This window comes from Pseudorca crassidens, chromosome 8 (assembly GCF_039906515.1).
Source record: "Pseudorca crassidens isolate mPseCra1 chromosome 8, mPseCra1.hap1, whole genome shotgun sequence".
NCBI classification, from domain to species: Eukaryota; Metazoa; Chordata; class Mammalia; order Artiodactyla; family Delphinidae; genus Pseudorca; species Pseudorca crassidens.
Genome location: NC_090303.1, coordinates 75,309,411 through 75,322,220, shown reverse-complemented (window position 1 = coordinate 75,322,220; position 12,810 = coordinate 75,309,411). Strand labels below are relative to the sequence as shown.

The 12,810-nt window shown below is 35.2% G+C and overlaps 1 protein-coding gene across 1 annotated transcript in view; it reads right to left on the bottom strand.

The window, feature by feature from the left end:
- CFTR (CF transmembrane conductance regulator) overlaps positions 1–12,810 on the bottom strand; it is a 367,232-nt gene that overhangs the window by 27,357 nt on the left and 327,065 nt on the right. The gene's annotated exons all lie outside the window — the stretch shown is intronic.

Sequence of the window (12,810 nt, the reverse complement as noted above, 5' to 3'; positions counted from 1 at the left end):
GTATAAGCAATCTGAGTATGCCCTGTGTAGATGAGGCATGAGGAAAGAGAAGCAAAGGCAAGTTCAAGAGCAGGAAGTGATCTGCTCTAAAGTCATATCAAGCACTTTTGATGAAAAGTTCCTTGAGTTTCAGACTCTTAAATCATTAGCCAGGATTCTAATGATTAGGATAAATGACTACATTCCTTTTCCTTAAGAAGCAAATATTGAATGTTTAGAGAACACAGGTTTTATGTTGGGATAAAACCGGATTCAGAGGCAATTTGTAAATCCTTAGCTTTAAAGTTTTTAGCTATCGCTCTGGTTTCCTTATATTGTTGAACTGCTGGCATTGCATTATGCCACACACGGTTTTCAACAGCGCAGAATCTAATTGGTTCATACATAACAAAGTCTTCTGTTGTTTATATAATTGGCACATAATAATTCTTTTCCAGGATTTGTTTTTCCAGGCTTCTCAGTGATCTGTTGAATAAGGCCAGAGGACTTCCCGCAAATAAGCTTTTAAGATAGATCTTAATTCCAAGTCAATGTTTTCTAGTAACTTCAGTGTACCTCCTCTTTGAGAACTTTGGATCAAGATAAATCAAAATGTTATGTGGAAAGTTAAACAGTGTTGAGTTTGGTGCTAGCTGTAATTGCATTGTACCATGACTAGAACAGTCTCAGTACATTCTTTTCAGAGTGTCTTATTCACCATTTTAATACTGCAACAGATTGAAACCTGTTGTAATTATTTTTTATCTCCTTTAGTCTCCAGAAATCAAGATGCCAAATCAAATGAAATTTGGATCCCCAGAGTTATAATAATTGTAACTTTTATATGTTATTAATCTGTTTATTATTAATAAAACATAATTCCTAACATAATAAGTTCTTGAGACTATGCTCCTTATAAAACCAGTATAAGACAGAATTCCATATGTGTTTAACAAATCAAATAGATACTAGGCACTTATGCTGCTATGATCTGAGCCCTTGATATTGTTTGAATTGTTTGTGGCATCTTAGTATTTTAAAGAGACTACAAATGGAGAGAGCAGATAAGCTCACCCAAAAGAACAGACCTTGAAGTCTGATTCAATATCTATTTAATCAGAGAACTATCCAGTACTGTAATATATACAATATATTATCTGAGGCATTTTGTTAAATCTAGGTTTATCATGAAAGACCTAGCTCCAGATTAAAATCACAGCCTGTATTTTGAGAGGAAAGAGAAAAGGAAAAAAAGGAAGAGATATTCTAGTTAGGGGAAGGTGATGTTAAAAATTTAGGCAAAAATCAAAAGCTTTTAAGAAAAAACTATTTGAGACTGAAAAGAAAAATAAGGTTTTTTTAAGTTACTGTTTTTAAGTTAAAGTTATAAAATACTTTCTACATTTCTCATGCGTTGAAAATAAAATTTAAAGCACAGGTTCTGTGAAGTAAAGGCCTAAATTAAGAGCCAAGAAAGTAATAGGACATCTCTTCACTAAAGTAATTTCTATGAACAAAGTGTTTTAATATGAATATTGAATCATTTTTATGCACAAAATATTGATTTTTTCATCTTTTCACCATGCTATAGGCTGAATATTTGTGTCTCTCCTAAATTCATATGTTGAAATCCTAACCCCCAATGTGACAGTATTAGGAGGTAGGGCCAATGGGAGGTGATTTGGTCATGAGGGTGGAGCCTGCATGAATGGGATTAGTGCACTTATAAAAGAGGCCCCAGAGAAATCCCTTGTCCCTTCCACCATGTGAGGTTACAGTGAGAAGACAGACACCTATGATGAAGTGGGCTCTCATCAGACACTGAACCTGTGGGGCCATGATCTTGGACTTCCCAGACTCCAGAATTGTGAGAAATAAATTTTGTTGTTTATAAGTCATGAAGCCTATGATATTTTGTTATAGCAGTCTGAATGGACTCAGACACACCATAGAACCAAGAACACTGAAATTCACTAAAAATTAAACAAGAAATGCCCATTTAGGTCCTTTTCAAATGTTTTTTCTCTCTCTTTTAAGAAGATGAATTAGACCACAGTTAAGATTGCAGGACTTTTGGATAATAGAAATAATATACAGATGGTCCCTGACTTAAGATGGTTTGACTTACAATTTTCTGACTTTACAATGATGCAAAAGCAATATGCATTCAGTAGAAACTATACTTTGAATTCTGAATTTTGATCTTTTCCTGGGCTAGTGATATGTGGTATGCTACTCTCTCATGATGCTGGAGAGCAGCAGTGAGCTGCAGCTCCCAGTCAGCCATGTGATTATGAGGGTAAACAACTGATACACTCACAACCTTTCCATAACCATACAACCATTCTGTTTTCACTCAGTATAATATTAAATAAAGTACATGAGATATTTGACACTTTATTATAAAATAGGCTTTGTGTAAGATAACTTTGCCCAACTGTAGGCTAACGTAAGTGTTCTGAGCTTGTTTAAGGTAGGCCAGGCTAAGCTATGATGTTCAGTAGATTAAGTGTATTAAATGCATTTTTGACTTAATATTTTCAACTTATGATGGGTTTAATAGGACATAACCCCATCATAAGTCAAGGAAGATCCATACTAAACTTGAGCCAACTTCTTAATCACTATGCAAGAAGTTTTTGGGGGGGCATCTTGTTACAGTTTGTAAGATGTTGTTAAAGGTTCTAAGGGCAAAGCAGTAGAAATTACATTCTTAAGAGAGTTGCTCAGAATAACATTTTAAGAATCAATTCCTACTGTAATCAATCATATGACCTAGAAGTAGGTATAATCCATTCATTCATTCATGCATTTAACATATAGTAAGCTAGGCAATGTGCCAGGCAAAGGGACAAAAAAAATTGAAAAACAAGAGCTTCTAGTTTCTGGTCCAGCATATAAGGAATTTGGGTGTCATCACTCTATATTAACAACAAGTGAAAAGCTGAGCAAACTGAAAATCAAAACTCTTCTTAGATCCTTCAGAAAATGAAGTCACAGGGCAAATCACTGCCACCACAAGTGGAGAGACAGACAGAATCACAACTTACTGGAACAGAAACCCATGATCAGAAACCTCCATAGCAACTCGAGCGAGGGTAGGGAAATCTAAACTGTAACCAACAAATTGCTGGAGGCTCAGTGTGGTCAAGTCTGAGAGTAAAAACCTCCCAGTGAGGTCATTCATAGAGAGGTCCCCACACTTTTGTAAGTATTACCTCCAGGAGCTCAATCACAGTTCATCCCACAGTGAAGTACACAGAAATACCCTCTGGTGCATCCAGCAGGAAGATGTGGGAAACCACAATTTCATAATATTACAGAACATTATGTTTTTCTTAACAAGGCCTCCTTCAAGAGAAACTATTTTACCAGAACCTAACCTACTGGGTTTTTTATTAGAACCTAACTGATTGAAGAAAGGAGAATACTCAACTCCAGCCCACATAAGTGTACTGTTGCACCTAAGGGGGAGAAAAATCTGAGAAGCACTTGTGAAGTTCACTGCTCAAGGGCACAGTCTCAATAAAAGACTGAGACCTAATTAGAGGACAACAGAACACTTCCCTTTCCCCCAGACCCTACACCACTAAAGGCCTAATTATCAGTTTCTTTTATCTAGTAATGTCATGCCCACCTTTCAACAAAAAAATCACAAGGTAGGGAATTCCCTGGCGGTCCAGTGGTTAATACTTCGCCTTCCAATGCAGGGGGTACAAGTTCGATCCCTGGTGAAGGAGCTAAGATCCCATATGCTTCGTGGCCAAAAAACCAAAACAAAAAAACAGAAGCAATATTGTAACAAATTCAATAAAGACTTTAAAAATGGTCCACGTCAAAAAAAAAAACACAAAAACTTTAAAAAAAAATTACAATGTACGCTAAAAGGCAAAAAACACAGTATGAAGAGATTGAGCAAGCATCAGAACCAGAGTCAGATATGCCAGAAATGTTGGGATTATCAGTCTAGGAATTCAAAACAACTATGAATAATATGCTAAGAGCTCTACTGGAAAAAGTAGAAAACATGCAAGAACAGACAGTGTAAGCAGAGAGAATGAAATTTTAATAAAATTAAAAAAGAAATGCAAGAGATAAAAAACAACAACAACACTTTAACAGGAATGAAGAATGGCTATGATGGGCACAGCAGACTGAACATGGCTAAGGAAAAAAAACCTGTGAGCTTGAGGCTATGACAACAGAAACCTCCAAACCAAAAAGCAAAGAGAAAAAGACTAAAAAACAGAATATCCAAGAACTGTGGGACAATTACAAAAGGTATAATATACCGCCAATGGAAATACCAGAAGGAGAAGAAACAGAAAAAGGAACAAAAATATTTGAAACAATAATGACTCAGAACTTCCCCAAATTAATGTCAAAAACTAAACCACAGGTCCAGGAAGTTCAGAACACCAAGCAGGATAAATGCCAAAAAAACTACATGTAGGCATATTATATTCAAACTACAGAAAATCAGAGATAAAGAAAAATTCTTGAAAGAAGCCAGAGGGAAAAAAAACCACCTTACTTATAGAGGAACAAAGAAAAGAACTAAATTCAACTATTCTTCAGAAAACATGCAAGCAAAAAAAGAATGGAGTGAAATATTTAAAGTGTTGAGAGAAAAGAACCACCAAGCTAGAATTCTGTACCTTGTGAAATTATCCTTCAAAAGATAATGGAGAAATAAAGAGTTTCTCAAACAAAAATCAAGGGAATTTGATGCCAGTAGATCAGCTTTGCAGTAAGTGTTTTAAAAAGTTCTTTAGGAAAATTATTTAAGCCAGAAATTCTGATCTACGTAAAGAAAGGAAGAGCATCAGAGAATGAATAAGTGAAGGTAAAATAAGAAATATTATTTTTCTTATTCTTAATTGATCTGACAGGTAGTAGTGTGTTCAAAATAATAATAGCAACAATGTATTCAATTATGTCTATTTATATATATGCTTCTGTATAAGTGAAATGAATGGCAGCAACAATACAAGGGACAAAGAGGGAGGAAGTGGGAATACAGTTGACCCTTGAACAACACAGGTTTGAACTGTGCAAGTCCACTTACATGCAGATTATTTTCAATAGTAAACACTACAGTGCTACAATATCTAGAGTTGGTTGAATTAGATGATGCAGAACTGCGGATAAAGAGGGACCATGTGTACAGAGCAATCCCGGATAAACAAAGAAGATATTTTCGACTGTGCAGAGGGTGGGCACCCCCTACCTCTACTCTGTTCAGGGGGTCAACTGTATTTTGTTATAATAACATACTTCCAAGACCTGTGAGGCACTATAGTGTTGTTTAAAGGTAACCTGGATTAGTTGAAAACATTTATTGCAAATTTTAGGGCAACTACAAAAAATTTTATTCTCTCTCACCTATTTCTCTCATCCTCCCAGTGCCCACCCCTCTGGCAACCACTTATTCTCTGTATCTATGGCTCTCTGTTTTGTTATATTTGTTCATTTTTTTGTTTTTAGAGTTCATGTATAAGTGAAGCCAGATGGTATTTGTCTTTCCCTAATTTCACTTTAAAGAAATAAACCCACTTTAAATGTAAAGGCATATATAAATAGATTAAAAGTACAGAAAAAGATATACCATGTTAATACTAATTAAAGAAAGTTGTAGTAACTAATTTTACACAGAGCAGACATCAGAGCAAGAGAAATTATCAGATAAGGGGTACCATATAATGATAAAGGGGCCAATACTCCAGAAAGACATAATAATTTTTAATGTGTATATGCCTAACAGTGTGTCAAAATAACATGAGGCAAAAACTGACAGAACTGCAAAGAGAAATAGATGAATCCACTATTAAGTTGGAGACTTCAATATTCCTCTATCAAAAATGGACAGACACAGAAGTTAGAAAATCAGTAAGGATATAGTTGAACTCTACACAATCATCAGTCAATTGGATATAATTAACACCTATAGACTACTTCATCCAACAACAGCAAAATAACATTATTCTCAAGCTCACAGGGAACATTCACCAAGATAAATCACATTATGGGTCATAAAACACAATTTAACGAATTCAAGAGAATGCAACTCATACAATGTATGCTCTCAGACCATGATGGAATTAAACCAGAAATCAATAACAGAAAGACAGCTGGAAAATCCCCAAATACTTGGACATTAAAAAACACATAGGTTAAAAAAGAAATCTCAAGGGAAAAAAGATTTCAAATAAATGAAAATAAAAAAGAAATTTATCAGATTTTGTGGTATGCAGCAAAAGCAGTACAGAGGGAAATTTATAATATTAAATGCTATAGAAAATAAGAAATATCTAATATAGAAATATCTAATATATCTCATACAAAAAATATATATTTGTAGTATAATATAAATATCTTGTATAGAAAAGAATATGTAATACAAAAAAGAAGAAATATCTAAAATCAATAATCTAAGCTTCCATCTTAGGAAACCAGAAAAAGAAGACTAAATTAAATCCAAATTAGGCAGAAGAAAAATAAATAAATAACAATTACAGAAGAATAAACCAATTGAAAATAGGAAATTGGTAGGGAAAATCAATGAAACTAAAAACTGGTTCTCTGAAAAGATCATTACATTTTATAAGTTTCTAGCCAGGCTAACTAAGAAAATAAGGAGATGACACAAATTACTAACATCAAAATGAAAGAATATTTACCTTATTTAGCATAAGGAATGTGGTTAATATTGTAATAACTTTGTATGGGGTTGAATGGTTACTAGACTTATTGTGGTGACCATTTCATAATGTATGCAGATGTCAAATCACTATGTAGTACACCTGAACCTTACATAATATTGTATGTCAACTATATTTCAATTAAAATTTTTTTAAAGAAATGAAAGAGGGCAAGTCACTACATCTCTTAATACATATTATTAATAGTAAAGAAATACTATGAACAACTCTATGCCCACTAGTTTGATAACTTAGATGAAATGAACAAATTCCTTAAAAGATACAATCTGCCAAAACACATAAGAAGAAATAGACAATCTGAATAGGCATATACTTTTTAAAGAAATTGAATTGATAATTAATAACCTTCCAAATTGGAAAGCACCAATCCCAGATAGATTCACTGGTGAATTCTACAAATCACCTAAAGTAGAATTTCTACCAATTTTCTACAATCTCATTCAGAAGACAGAAGCAAAAGGGATACATCCTAAATCATTCTATGAAACCAGCATTGCCATAATACCAAAACTAGACATTACAGATCATGATCATGAACATAGATGCAAAATGCTTTAAAAAATTAACAAATGAAATCCAACAATGTATAAAGAGAATTATACACCATGACCAAGTGGGATTTATCCCAGATATGCAGGGTTGGTTCAACATTTGAAAATCAATTAATACAATCCATCATATCAATGGGCAAGAAAAATAATACGGCCATATCAACAGATGCAGAAAAAGTCTTTGACAAAATCCACCATCAATGCCTGATAAAAACTCTTAGCAAAGTAGGAATAGAGAGAAAGGTCATCAACTTGATAAAGAACCTCTGCAAAAACCCTACAGCTATTATTACTGAATGATGAAAAATGTGAAGCTTTCCCACTAAGATCAACATCAAGGCAAGAATGCCCCCTCTTACAACTGCTTTCAGCATCCTAATCTTAGCTAATGCAAGACAAGAAAAGGAAATAAAAGGCATACAGATTGAGAAGAACAAAATAAAACTGTTTTTGTTCGCAGATGATGTTATCATCTATGTAGAGAGTGCAAAAGGATCAATACTAAAACTCCTGGAACTAATAAGTGACTATAGGAAGATTGCAAGATACAAGGTTAATATACATAAGTCAACTGCTTTCCTACATACCAGCAATGAACAAGTGGAATTTTAAATTAAAAACAAAATACAATTTACATTAGCACTCCCCAAAATGAAATACTTAGGTATAAATCTAAAAAAATATACACAAGATCAGGATGAGAAAAACTACAAAAAGTGATGAATTAAATCGAAGAAAAATTAAACAAGTGGAGAGATATTCCATGTTCATGGATAGGAAGACTCAATATTGTCAAGATGTTGGTTCTTCTCAACTTGATCTATAGATTCAGTGCAATCCCAGTCAAAATCCCAGCAAGTTATTTTGTGTATATGGCAAACTGATTCTAAAGTTTACATGGAGATGCAAAAGAACAGTCAACACATTATTGAAGGAGAAGAACAAAATCAGAGAACTGACACTACTCAACTTCGATGATTTTGGAAGTTGACTTAAAATATTAAGGCAGTCTAATAAGAACACCTTCAGTTTTCCAGCTTTTTGCTCAATGATTCTCTTTAACTCCACTTCTCTTTAACTCCACTTATCTCCTTTCCTCCTGTCTCAAGAAACAAAACAAAACAAACAAAAAAAACCCCCAACTACTCCTACAGGACAAAGGCAAATCCCTCTATATACCCATCCTCTTAGACAGATGTTCTTGCTTTCTCTCTCCCACCACCAACATTGGTGTTCTATATAACCCCTCAATTTAGGAATCACCCATTCCCTAAGCCTTTACAGTTAGAATTCTACCCTCACTCTTCTACATCACTCCTCTACACCTAAAGACTCTCTTAAATATGGGTTCTCACAAGTAGATGGGCATGTATCAGCACCACCTGGAAGGTGTGATAAAACACAGACCACTGTTCCCACCCCTTGGGCAGTAGGACTCAGTGAGGCTCAAAAATATGCATTTCTTGCAAGTTTTCAAGTGACACAGATGATGCTGGTGCAGGAACCACACTTTGAGAACCACTGCTCTCAAAGACCATGTGGTAGCAGAATCAATTAGGATTTTCTGAGTTATCACCTCCCTTTATTGCTTTGGCTCTCAAGATCCATAATCTGCACCAACTTGCACCAATCTTGGATCCAATTACATCCTTTATGCATCCTCCAGTCATCGAATGGCTGAACCAGTCATTGTTTTCCACACATGCTCCATGCCTCATGTTTTTCCCTCTGCCTACAGCACCTTTCTTCACCCACCTTAATCATTCATATCACAGTTTAAGTCTTGAAGCCTCATTCTAAATGCCACTTCCTGTGGAAAACCTTCCCTGAATAGCCCAACTCCTAGCCAAATGATAATAACTGCTTCCTTTTCTGAACTACCTTAGCATTTTATCTACATATCTCTTATTCAAGGGTATAATTTTTGGGGGGGGGAGGGGAGCTCTTTTCAAGAATAAAGATTTCAAAACTATAAACACAAAATTATGTACAGGGCCTTGAAAGGGGCTCAGGCAAGTGAAGTTCTTTGAAACCTCAGCCTTGTTAGCTTCAGAGTAATTCTGCTTTAGCTGTTACTGGATTTCACATTTCCCCTTTTAGAATGACATCTTCTGTGACAGATCTCTCTCTCTCTCTTTCTGTCTTCTTTCTTCTGCTCCTTCTTTTTCTTCTTTTAAGAGAAGCAGATAAAATAGGACTTTGAGGTCAGACAGATCTGAGTTTGAGATCCCTGCTACTTCACTCACTTAACTGATTGTTATTTTCTTCCACTATGCGCAAAAAGGGTAATAACATCTACCTTTGGAGTTAAAATAAGATCAAATGTGATAGCAAATAAAGGTCTTTAAACAGTGCTTAGGACATGATAAGCACTCTATAAACATCTATAGCCTTATGTGAGTGATTTTCAATTCCCCCAAAGCACCTAGGGAGTGTCTTGCAAAGACACATCACCTGCTTCCTGTATAAAGGTTCAGAGAAGATGGAATGCCTGAGCATATTGCTTCTTCCTCATTTTACAGCATCTCTGATTACTACTCTCGCATCAAGGAAACTACCTACAAAAACGAGGACTCTGAAACTCTGTCACCCTACTCGGACTTGTTTGTGTTTAATTTAGTGGGCAAGTGAGCATTGGAAAAGCAAATGGATGGGAGAATGTCAGGAGGAGGGAAAGCAAATAATTTACCAAATCTATTCCTCCTGTGGATCAACCTATCTGTTGCTGTTGTTATAACTTCACAGCGCTTTTGGCATCCATCCTGGTGACCCTCAGCTGCCTATGGCATTCACTGACGTATAAGCAAGAAAGAGTAATTAATTATGCTTTTCTCAATGGAAGGGAAGAATGAAGGCAAACCATTAATTTTACTTAGTTCCAAAGCATAACTTTAGACAACCTCATTCTAATATTAGGGGAAAATTCAGTCTAAAACCTAGTCTTTCCATTTATGCCCATTTATACTTTTCTCTCAGAAAAAAAAAATCTCATTCTTGATGAGCATAAATATAATAGAGAGCTAATTTTAGTAGTATGTGAATATATTTTTCCTAACTAGACTAAAAGGTAAGTCAAAATTTCCAGTGTGCAATTTCAAGCCATTTAGCATAAGATGTAGAAAATTTTTGCTCACTCTATACATTTTTCTTATCAGAACTTTGCCTAATACATCCAATTATCAAACATTCCTAAACCCATGGGCAAAAGCAAGTGAAAACAGTCTGTTTCTGTGTTGGTGACAGTGATGGTGGCCTAACGAAACTTACTGACCATTATCTCCCCAGTTAAAAAAAAAATCTCTGTTTGAGATTAAACCACAGAGAGATGAAGTTTTAAAATTCAGTTTTCAGTGAATTCATTGGTGGCCCAGTGGTTAAGACTTCGCGCTCCCAATGCAGGGGGCCGGGTTAGATCCCTGGTCAGGGAACTAGATCCCAAATGCATGCCACAACTAAGGAGCCGGTGAGCTGCAACTAAGACCAGCGCAACCCAATAAATATTTTAAAAAATAAATAAAATAAAATTCAGTTTTCATAAGAAGTGGCCCTATTGTATTCTATCTCAATTTAAATGGAAAAGAAAGCAATCAAAACAATATAATACTCCTGCTAGATTTATAGAGTGGCCCAGAATAAGGAATCTGGAGAGAATGCAAAATCACATTTACACAGCATAAAATGTAGGGAGAATGACCATCCCTTTCTCTAAGAATCAATTCCAGAATCCGTATATTTGAGTAACATCTGTGAATTCAGCCCAGCGCTGGGATCCATAAAAAACACTTCAAAATAGTACAAGGTTATTTTTGCTTATTAAATAATAAAAAATTATTGCTTCATAAATAATTATAACTTAGCACATTATTGGGAAAAAAATTTAACAATCCATACCTTGATGAAAACTCCAACTAAACAAGAAAATTGGAAAAAGCTAAGAAAAAAAGTACCACTTGTTTGAAAGAGTGTCAATTACATAAAATTTAAGAAAACTTTAGATGGAGTCAGCAACAAAATATTTCCCTCACCTGAAATGGAAGATAGTTTCAAGATGCAAAATCTAAAACATGTTATAATTTTGGTTTATTTAACAGCTTCTTTAGTTGGTAAGGTAGCAATCAATTAGATATTCTGCAAGTAGAATCACATTTAAAATGGTCCCGGGGCTTCCCTGGTGGCGCAGTGGTTGAGAATCCGCCTGCCAACGCAGTTCGATTCCTGGTCCAGGAAGATCCCACATGCCACAGAGCAACTAAGCCTGTGCGCCACAACTACAGAGCCTGTGCTCTAGAGCCCGTGAGCCACAACTATTGAGCCTGCATACCGCAACCACTGAAGCCCACGCACCTAGATCCCGTGCTCTGCAACAAGAGAAGCCACTGCAATGAGAAGCCTGCGCACCGCAACGAAGAGTAGCCCCTGCTCACCACAACTAGAGAAAGCATGTGCACAGCAACAAAGACCCAACTCAGCCAAAAATAAATAAGTCAAATAAATTAATTTTTTTTAAAAAAAGATCCCATTATATGCCCAGGAGTGGGATTGCTGGATCATATGGTAGCTCCATTTTTAGTTTTTTAAGGAAACTCCATACTGTTCTCCATAGTGGCTGTATCAATTTACATTCCCACCAACAGTGCAAGAGGGTTCCCTTTTCTCCACACCCTCTCCAGCATTTATTATTTGTAGACTTTTTGATGATGGTCACTCTGACCAGTGTGAGGTGATATCTCACTGTAGTTCTGATTTGCATTTCTCTAATAATTAGTGATGTTGAGCATCCTTTCATGTGCCTCTTGGCCATGTGTATGTCTTCTTTGGAGAAATGTCTATTTAGATCTTCTACCCATTTTTTGATTGGGTTGTTTGTTTTTTGATATTGAGCTGCATGAGCTGTTTGTATAAGCAACCTAAATGTCCATTGACAGAGGAATGGATAAAGAAGATGTGGCATATATATATATATATATAATATATATATAATGGAATATTACTCAGCCATAAAAAAGAACGAAATAATATCATTTCCAGCAACATGGATGGACCCAGAGATTGTCATACAGAGTGAAGTAAGTCAGAAAGAGAAAGACAAATATCATATAATATTGCTTATATGTGGAACCTAGAAAAATGGTACAGATGAACTTACTTGCAAAGCAGAAATAGAATTACAGATGTAGAAAACAAACTCATGTTTACCAAGGGGGAAAGAGGTGAGTGGGATGAATTGGGGGATTAGGACTGACATATATACACTACTATGTATAAAATAGATAACTAATGAGCACCTACTGTATAGCACAGGGAGCGCTACTCAGTGCTCTGTGGTGACCTAAATAGGAATGGAATCTAAAAAAGAGTGCATATATGTATATATATAACTGATTCACTCTGATGTACAGCAGAAACTAACATAACATCGTAAAGTAACTATACTCCAATAAAAATTAATACAAAAATAAAATAAAATGGTTCCATTATATAGACTCAGGACTTTGCAAAGTATATTTCACATGAAACAATGACTTCATATAATAACTTGAAAATATTTGTGTTCAATA